At 32.6% G+C, this 11,032-nt stretch overlaps 1 pseudogene; it reads left to right on the top strand.

Annotated features, from left to right (window-relative positions):
• Nucleotides 1-8,469: 8,469 nt before the first annotated feature.
• Nucleotides 8,470-9,134, top strand: LOC123252295 (annotated as a pseudogene).
• The last annotated feature ends 1,898 nt before the right edge of the window (nt 9,135-11,032 follow it).

Genomic DNA, 11,032 nt, shown 5'->3' with positions numbered 1-11,032 from the left:
ATTATTTTAATATTAGTTGGAGAGGATTTGAATGGTGACTCTGAGCTTCTCTGGTTTACTCCATCATCTTGGCTCTCTCCCCAAAACTACTCCTAAATTCTTTACCAAATGCTTAAAACATAGAGATGAAAATGCAAATTGGAGTTTTACAAAGAGATTTAGAAATATTTATTTGGAAAAAATACAAAATGGGGAGGGAAGAAAAGCAGAAAACTCTAGTACATGGTTTGACTTATAGAAGAGAAAAAGTGACTGAAAACAGTTTTATTTTACAATCCAAAACCAGATTAAGTTCTACACATTTCCTCTGTGGCTTAAATATCTAGAACTTTATATCTCTTCATGCATACATGAAGTGTTATCAATTATTTTAACAATACATTATTAACAGGAGGCATAGAAAACTACTTCTGTGAACATGAAACTATGAACAAGCATTTAAATTATCAATATCTTTTAGAAAAGCCAACACATATATAATTTTGCTGCTTTATAAAATGCAATAGGAAATTGAATTGAAGACATTAAAATTAATTAGGTTTTAAAAAAACACAAATGTTAAACATTTCTTTTTGGTCAGCAGGTAGGAAGAAACAATATATCTTCAGTTGAAAACTTATATCTCTGGATCCCTATAGCAACAAAATTGAATTGGAGAAGATCAATGAATTGGGTTTTCAACTTAAGAAAATAAAAAAGAACAAATTAAAAATCCCTGCATAAAAACTAAATTGGAAATCCTAAAAATCAAAGGAGAAATTAATAAAATTGAAAGTAAAATAACTATTGAACTAATAAATAAGACTAGGAACTGGTACTCTGAAAAAAATAACATAGATAAAATACTGGTTAATCTAATAAAAAAGGAAGAATAGAATCAAATTTACAGTATTATGGATGAAAAGGGTGATCTCATCTCTAATGAAGAGAAAATTAAGTTAATTATTAAAAACTATTTTGCCCAATTACATGGCAATAAATATGACAACTTAGTTGAAATGGGTGAATATGTACAAAATTATAAATTGCCTAGATTAACAAAAGAGGAAATATGATACTTAAATAATCCCATCTCAGAAAAAGAAATTGAACAAGTCATCAAGGAATTTGCTAAGAAGAAATCCCCAGGGCCAAATGAATTCACAAGTGAATTCTATCAAACTTTTTAAAGAACAACTAATCCCATTATTATACAAATTATTTGACAAAATAAGCAAAGGAGTCCTACCAAAATATTTTTATGACACAAATATAGTTTTGATTCCAAAGCCAGGTTGACCAAAACGAGAGAAAGAAAATTACAGACTTATCTCCTTAATAAATATAGATGCAAAAATCTTAAATAAAATACCTGCAAAAAGACTACAGCAAGTTATCATGGGGATTATTCACTATGACCAGATGAGATATATACCTAGAATACAAGGATGGTATAATATTAGGAAAACAATCCACATAATTTACTATATCAATAATCCAACCAACAGAAATCATGATTATCTGAATAGATGCAGAAAAATCTATTGACAGAATATAACACCTATTCATATTGAAAACACTAGAAAATATAGAAAAAGAAGAGTCATTCCTCAAAATAACTAACTGTATGAATTTTAAAACATCAGCAAGTATCATCTGCAATGGGGATAAGTTAGTAGCCTTTCCAATAAGATCAGGAGTGTGGCAAAGATACTAATTATCACCTTTTATTTAATATTGTACTAGAACCACTAGCAGTAGCAATTAAAGAAGAAAAATAAATTGAAGGGATAAAAGTAGGCAGTGAGGAAACCAAACTATCACTCTTAGTAGATGATATGATGGTATACTTAAAGAATCCTAGAAAATGAACTAAAAGGCTAGTGGAAAAATTAAAAAATTTCGCAAAGTTTAGGATACAAAATAAACCCACATAAATCATCAGTATTTCTAAATATTTCTAAGAAAACTCAGCAGCAGGAGTTAGAAAGAGAAACTCTGTTTAAAATTACTCTAGGCAATATAAAATATTTAAGAATTTATCTACTAAGGCAAACACAGGAATTATATGAACACAACTACAAAACACTTTTCACTCAATTAAAACTAGATCTAAATAATTGGAAAAACATTAACTGCTCCTGGGTAGGATGAGCTAAGATAGTAACAATTATAATCCTACCCAGATTGGGGGCAGCTGGGTAGCTCAGTGGATTGAGAGTCAGGCCTAGAGACAGGAGGTCCTAGGTTCAAATCTGGCCTCAGACTCTTCCCAGCTGTGTGACCCTGGGCAAGTCACTTGACCCCCATTGCCTACCCTTACCACTCTTCCACCTATAAGTCAATACACAGAAGTTAAGGGTTTAAAATAAAATTTAAAAAAAATTAAAAAAATAAAAAAATAATCCTACCCAGATTAACCTACTTATTTGGTTCCATAGCTATCAAATGACCAAAAAAAAGTTTGTAAAATTAGAAAAAAATATAACAAAGCTCATCCAGAAGAACAAAAGATCAAGAATATCAAGGGAAATAATTTGTTTTTAAAGTGAAGTATCGGAACCTAGCAGTACCAGATCTTAACCTCTGTTATAAAGCAGTGATCATGGTACTGTCTAAGAGAGAGAAGGGTGGATCATTGGAATAAACTAGGGTAAATGAACTCAGAAAGCTAGTGATTGATAACTAGTGACAGGTCTGGATCTAGAACCTCAATTCAAAGTGTTCTTTGCACTTTACCCTTCAAGATAATCAAATTGTTTTTAAGTAATAAGAAATCAAAATGGTCTCTATGTTTAAAGCCATTCTCCTAGAGCTTTGTGATATCTATGGAAACAATTGATTTTCTAAGTTTACGTTCCTTTTTGGAATCATATTATTGATGACTCATATTGGGCTTGGGAATGGTTCCCTGTCCAATTGTTGCAAGAAGGCAATGATTATGGGAAAATATACCCAAAAGAGCCAAAATTACTAATCATAAGGATAATGTTGGAAAAATCAATCATACAAGACTTATTGATCCCTTACTATATCATTAGTACTTTGCTAGGTACCATTGAAAGAGGAGGAAAAAGCAGACATTTGTATCCACAAAAAGCTTATATTCTAGATAGAAATGGAATAATGTGTGCATGAAATGGGTGGGGTGTGTATATGCCTAATAATCAGGGATATAACTCAAAAACATGTTTAGATAAGGGCAATGGCACAGGAAAAACCAAGTTAAGGGCAGTTATTCCAGAAGAAAGAAATGGTCTGATTCTTTCCCTTATTGCTTCTTTTTGATATATCAGTTTGAATGTTGTCTTCCCCTATTAAATTGTAAGCTCCTTAAGGAAAAGGCCTGTCTTTTGGCCTCTTTTTGTATCCCCAATACTTAGCCAGTACCCAGTACTTTGCAGACCCCTAAAAAGTGATTGATTGATCAGTTATAGAAGTTTGTGGTTGTGGAACATGCAGAGAATTTATTAGTAATGCTAGTGATTATCAATAAATAAGTCAATTACTTCTCAAGAGAAACTGAAGATTTGTAGGGAGTAGCTTTATTGTTGTTCTTTACCAACTATATTTATGAGAGTAACACATTCATAATACTGATGAATATTCACAGGATTTATAGGAATATGGATGTAAAGTGAGAATGGGTCAATTTACAATATTGACTTATAGGGCATATAGGGGTATTTGGTGGGTATGACAATCATCAAAATATCTATCTGACTGGGTAAAGTAGTACAACAGTTTTATTAATAACATGGACTTACTGAGATAGTTGAAGAGGGAGGAACTGACCGAAATATGGTTGAGAGCCTTAAAGAATGGAGAACTTGTTGTTTTTGTCATTTTCAGTCACGTCCAACCTTTTATGACACTATTTGAGGTTTACTTGGCAAATTTATACTAGAGAAGTTTGCCATCTCCTTCTCTAGCTCATTTTACATATGAGGAACTGAAGTAAATAGGGTTAAATGACTTTCCTAGGATCACACAGCTAATTAATGTCTAAAGCTTGATTTAAATTCAGATCTCATGACTCCAAGCTTAGGACACATCCACTACACCACAGAATGAGGAACTTGGAATGCTAGCTCAGCTGTGCAGAAGCTCAGCTCAACTACACAAATATTCATCTCTGTAAAAATAAGTAACTTAATCTCTTAGTATAGTAATCATAAATCTCATAATCTAAATTGTATGATGACTAGGTCTTGTAAGCTAAAATAAAACAACAGGATAATCAATATTGATTTAATCAAGAACTATTTCTTTCAGAACCCTGCCTTGAGCCTTCCCTAACTTCTTTATTATGTGGAAGCAAGCAGAACAGACTTAAAACACATTCACATTACATTTCCCTCATCATCTCCATTCAGAGTGCTATCAACTAAGGACACAGCCAAATTATTTGAGACCCCATGAAAAGGAAGAATTCTTAGGATGCAAAACCAGATAATTTCTGAGGACAGGTATGGGTATAGTCAGAAAGTTCAAAAATTAAGTTAAAACACCTATGGCAGAACACTATTCACATCCAGAGAAAAAACTGTGAGAGTAGAAACACAGAAAAAAAAAACAATTGCTTGATCACATGGGTCGAAGGGAATATGATTGAGGATACAAACTCTAAGGGATCACACTAATGCAAATATTAATAATATGGAAATAGGTCTTGATCAATGATGCATTTAAAACCCAGTGGAATTTCTTGTTGGCTATGGGAGTGGGCTGGGAAGAGGGGAGGGAAAGAACATGAACCATGTAACCATGGGAAAATATTCCAAATTATATAATTAATCAAGAATTTCCAAATAAAAAATAAAGATAAAAAACAGATAATCAGTACATCAAAATAAACACATTTTGCTAGGATTTATGTTTCTTTTATGAAGAAGTTTGAAATGAATTGATAATAGCATATCTCACATTTATATTACACAAAAATTTACAAACCATTCCCTCAAAAAAGAGTCCATTATGCTTTCAATGCAAAGATTATTTCCATTTTGTAGATGTGGAACTGAGACTCAGAGCAGTTTAATGAATAACCTTCACTTAATAACTAATCTAATCTTCACAAAGCTAATAAATATTAGTCAAATTCATTATATGAGTCTTTTTTTTTAATAAAGTACAAAAGAAAGCATTCTCTATTAACATCTGCAAAAGCCACATTTTCAGAAATCACATATTTCTGGTCAAATATGCTCATTAAACATATGCCAATCTAGTCATTTTCAAGCTCGTGCAGTTTGTGTAAATTATAATTATAAATATATCTGGTAGAGCACTGGAGTGGAAGACAACAAACCTGGTTCATTATCTAAATCTGCCAGTGAGAATTCCATCTGTATGGCAAGACAAAAATGTGCAGTTTTTTTCTTTATGGGAAACAAATGCAACTTTGGCTAACCAAAGCATATATAATTTAGGAATTTTGAAATGAATGGTATAATGCCCAAAGCTAGTATATAAGTCATGCAATTAAAAAGACACACACACACACACACACACACACACACACACACACACGCACAAATGCTTTACTCCCTAGAAAGTAAAAGAAGTTACTTAGAACTCTGCTCACCCTCTAGGGAAGGACCTATTAAAAATGAAGCTACCTGAAGATACCAAGGGACATTTTATCATATCTTTTCTCTTTATTACTAATATTTTATGTGCTGCTCTGTGCTTCTTTCTAAGCATTCAGTGATGAGAATCAACAGTTCAGGGTTTAAGTAAAGTAGAAATTTTGAGTGACATATTAATGCCTCCATTAAAATACTTTTCTGATTCTTAATTATGGCATGAAAGCAATCCTAGAGCAATAGTATAACTCAAATTTTTAAAGCTAAAAAGCACAGAGTATAAACCTAAGGATTATCTATGTACATTTCCTCTAAAGATTAACATAGTTCAGGTTCAATAACACCAATGGATTTGGAGTTAGAGGACTTGATTTTAAAATTTACTTCTTCTACTTACTACGCATGTAATCTTTATTAAATCACTATTCTATCTCATTTTTTTTCATTTACAAAGTAAAGAATTTGAACTAGATAATCTAAAGTTCCTTCTTACTCTCAATCATATGATCCAGAAAAGAGGAGAAGATCATTCATTCATGAATGTAATTTTCTTTCTGTCATTGCAGTAAATAAATTAAACATAACTATGTAGAAAGATGTGCAAGAGTTTCTTTTGATGTTTATGTAGAAAATATCCATATTTGAAAAATCACTGTCCCTAAAAGAAAACAGAGTACTCCTTAATGAACATGTACAGAGGCATTATAATCTAAAATGTTAAATATTAAATGATGAAAATGATAAGAACAACATTTTTTAATATGTCAAATGATTGGTGATCTCACTTAGATGGGTGGTCCCTCTGATAATGTAGATTGAACCTATCCATGTCTACCCATCCGATATGATTCTCTACTATCTTTCCCCACAGATGCATATAGGATATACATCCAAAGTAACAAAGTCTTCCTTGGTTCATGCAAGTCAAGAAAATAAATGAATCCTGATTTTTTTTTAAATTTCCCTACTATGTTTACTATTTCCTGGCATAGTACTAAGCACTCAAGAAACATATCCAAAAATTGTAAGACTCTCCATGACCTCAGAGAGCTTACATTAGAATAGAGGGAAACAAAAATGTAGAGAAGTAGTAATCAACAGGCATTTTGGTCAGGAAGTCACAAAAATGACAAGCCACGCAACAGTAAACTAACATATCCTTAACAACAACAATTGTATTATTATTAATTTGCCCCCCAAAAAGATGTGGGGAACCAAGTAGAATACATTAGTGCAAATAGCATCATAACCGTGGGTGAATTGCCAGACAATTAGATGGGATGTGAAGTACAGTCTTGGAGAAAACTAGATATACTTTAACCAAGTTAGCAAAACTCAAACCCAATTTCATAGGCTTGTGTAGCACATTTTATTACTTTGTGAAATTAAAGAACATTTATTTTTACAGCATATATTTCAAAAATTCTTCAAATAATACTACATAGACAACCTTCTACACTTTCTAAGTATTCTTGTTTGAATTGGAATTTTCAGTGAGAAAATTCCCTTTACCAATGCATTTGTTTTACCTCTTAAAATCACTTAGGAGTACCGAGAGCTTAAGTGACTTGATTGCCCAGGGTCACACAGTTTTTGTCAGAGATCAGGCTTGTCATCCTAACTCTGATACTAGCTTTCTGTCTACTATGCTATGCTGTACCTCATAGCAAAATTCTTGAGAAATTTCAGCTATGGATATATGAATGATCTTGTAAGTTGAAAAAGGTAGTGATGAATCTGGCACCTTAGAAATAGACACTAAAAATACTTATTGACAAATGTCTTCACCCCGTTCCTCTTCTGACATTATAATTCAAACATTTATTTATTATTGCAACTTCATAGAAATTCATCCTTCTCCCCTAAACATACTAATAAGCATAGTACATTGCCTTCAATCACAAAAGAAATTACCAAAAATTTAGCATGTGTTTCAGTGTAACATCTTATTTTAAGTGCTATTGTTTTAAAAAAATACATCGGCACTGAGAGATTTTTTAAGTTGTCAGGCAAACATGCCTTAATAGGCTTCATGCAGCATATGTCTCTAAGTTTAGCCTTTCTTAGGAAATTGACTTGGGATATGTTAACATGAAATTAAATAAGAAAAAGCTTGCATAATTTCTGATACTAGCACAGAAATATTTTCAAGATAAATGAATTCATCAGTGCAAATCTCCCTCTGCAAATAAGTATATCCCTTTATAGCTTCTAACAAGAAGTGAATGATTTATTACTTTCAAACAAAAAATTATTCGACCACAAAAATATAATGAATCTCCTTAGAGGAAATAAAGCAATATAGTAATGAAAATGAATTGGCCTATAAATGTTTTCAATTTAAAATACAAAGATACACTCCATACTGAAACCAAGTCAAAAAGCATTATCAAACACCTACTATATGTCAGGCACAGAGTTAAATGATAAGAATTCAAAGAAAAGAGATAGTCCCTGCTCTCAAGAGTCTTTTAGTCTAATAGAAAAGACAACATGTAAGTAACTGTTCAACCAAACTACATGTAGAACAAATTGGAAATAATGAACAGAGGAAAGACACTGGTATTAAGTGGGATTGGACAAAGCTTCTTGCAGAAGACAGAATTTTAGTTGAAATTGAAAAGAATAGAGGAGACATAAATATTAATTGCTGATATGCTGGTAGTCTAGAAAAGATTAATATTAGATTAGACAACCTAGAAAAGGGGGAGGGAGTACTGCCTACACCTTAGTGGCTACCCCATTCCCATTGATTCATTCCAACTCTAAATGTTCATTTAAAAAAAACCATAAAACCACCCCTTAGGTTTTCTTACCTTATGTTAGTTACTTCTTGGGTCCAATGCTGTTCTTGTGTGTGCTCAGTTGACAGAGAGAATCCAAGTACAATCTAGTCTCCACAATGTCAGTCAGAGGAAATACCAAGTGCATTAAATATATATCTGTGAATAACATCATCTTATGGCTTGCAGGAATTGTGGTCATTGCCATTGGTCTATGGCTCATATTGACTATGAAAGAGACCAGAATTGTTGACAACCACAATTCCGGTTTCTATACAGGTGTTTATATCTTGGCTGGGGCTGGAGCTCTCATAATCATGATAAGTTTCCTGGACTGATAAAGAGCCTTGCAGGAGTCAGAGTGCATTTGGGGCTTTTTCTTTGCCTTCTTCTTGGTGATTTTTGTCATCAAAATAGGTGCTGCCAACTCTCTTGATTTCCACAAAGGCAAGGTGATTCATCAGGTGCAGGCATTTTATGGGAAAATGTATAACAAAATAAAAACCGAAGAAATCCCTTGCAAGGACACCCTCAAAGACATTCACCAAATGCTGGATTGTTATGCTTTGGCTGGTCCTTTGGAACCATCACTGACAACTATCCCAATAAGGAGAGTATCTCATCAATTGTTGTAAAGTCATGCCTACAAGATATTGAGAAACTTTTCAACAATAAATTCCAAATCATTTGAGTTGTTAGCAGAGGAATTGCTGTTGTGATGATCTTTGCTATGATTTTCAGTACAATTCTACACTGTGCTGTCCAAAGAAGCCTTTGCTTTTAATATCTACACAAGAAAATATTCCCTCTAGAATTGTTGTTTGTGTTTTTATTTTATTTTAAATTGCTTTAGCTAACTTTCTTATTTATTTTAAATTTTATTTGTTTTAGTAAATGTTTTTCCATGGTTCCATGATTCATGTTCTTACTCTCCCCCAACCCCTCCATAGCCAATGCACATTTCCACTGGTTTCCTCATGTATCACCAATCAAGACCTATTTACATGCTATTGATAATTTTAATAGGATGTTCATTTAGAGTTTCCTTCCGAGATCATGTCTGCATCAACCCATGTGTTTAAGTAAATGTTTTTCTTCTGTTTCCACTCATGTAGTTCTTTCTCTGAATGTGGGTAGCATCCTTTTCCATAAATACCTCAGAATTGTCCTAGGTCATTCCATTGCTGCTAGTACAGAAGTCCATTACATTTGATTTTACAATAGTGTATCAGTCCCTGTGTACAATATTTTATGTCTCTGTTCCTTTCACTCTGCATCAATTCCTGGAGGTCATTCCAGTTCAAATAGAATTACTCCTGTTCTTTATTCCTTTGAGCACAATAATATTTCATCACCAACAGATACGAAAATTTGTTCAGCCATTCCCCAATTAACGAGCATACCCTCATTTTCCAGTTTTTTGCTATCACAAAGAGCATGGCTATGAATATTTTTGTACATGTCTTATTCCCTATAATCTCTTTGGGGTACAAACCCTGCAATGGTATGGCTGGATCAAAGGGCAGGCAATCTTTAAGGGTTCTTTGGGCCCTCCAAATTCTCATCCATAATGGTTGGATCAATTTACAACTTCTCCAGCAGTGCATTAATGTCCCAATTTTGCCACATCCCCTCCAACATTCATTACTTGTCCCTGCTGTCATTTTAGCCAATCTGCTAGATGTGAGGTGGTACCTAAGAGTTGTTTTGATTTGCATTTCTCAAATTATTAGAGATTTAGTTTCCTTCCGAGATCATGTCTGCATCAACCCATGTGTTTCTCATGTGCTTATTGATAGTTTTGATTTCTTTATCTGAAAATTTCCTATTCATGTCCCTTGCCCATTTATCAATTGGGGAATGGCTTGATTTTTTATACAATTGATTTAACTCTTTCTATATTTGAGTAATTAGACCTCAGTAAGAGTTTTTTGTTATAAAGGTTTTTTCCCAGTTTGTTATTTCCATTCTGACTTTGGTTACATTATTTTTGTTTGTACAAAAACTTTTAAATTTAATATAATCAAAATTATTTATTTTACATTTTGTAATTTTTTCTAACTCTTGCTTGGTTTTAAAATCTTTTCTTTCCCAGAGATCTGAAAAATATACTATTTTGTTTTCACTTAATTTACTTATAGTTTACTTCTTTATATTCAAGTCATTTCAACCATTCTGAATTTATCTTGGTTTAGGGTGTGAGATGTTAAGTTAAATCTAATTTTCCCAGCAGTTTTTGTCAAATAGTAGATTTTTATCCCAAAAGTTGGCTCTTTGTGTTTATCATATTCTGTCTTGCTGACTTCACTCATCCCAAGTCTATTCCACTGATTCTCCCTTCTCTCTCTTAGCCAGTACCATATTGTTTTGATAACCACTGCTTTATAATATAGTTTAATATCTGGTACTGTTAGGCCACCTTCCTTCATGTTTATTTTTCATTATTTCCCTTGATATTCTTGATCTTTTATTCTTCCAAATGAACTTTATTATAGGTTTCTTCTAATACACTAAAAATTTTCTTAGTAGTGTGATAGGTATTGTACTAAATAAGTAAATTAATTTGGGTAGAATGGTCATTTTTATTATGTTAGCTTGTCCTACCCAAAGAAAATCAATTTTTCCCAATTGTTGAGATATAATTTTAATTGTTTGGAAAGTGTTTTGTAGCTGTGTTCACAT

The sequence above is a fragment of the Gracilinanus agilis genome, chromosome 6 (genome assembly GCF_016433145.1).
Source record: "Gracilinanus agilis isolate LMUSP501 chromosome 6, AgileGrace, whole genome shotgun sequence".
NCBI classification, from domain to species: Eukaryota; Metazoa; Chordata; class Mammalia; order Didelphimorphia; family Didelphidae; genus Gracilinanus; species Gracilinanus agilis.
Note: the sequence above shows the minus strand (reverse complement) of the source record. Positions and strands in the feature narration are given on the sequence as shown.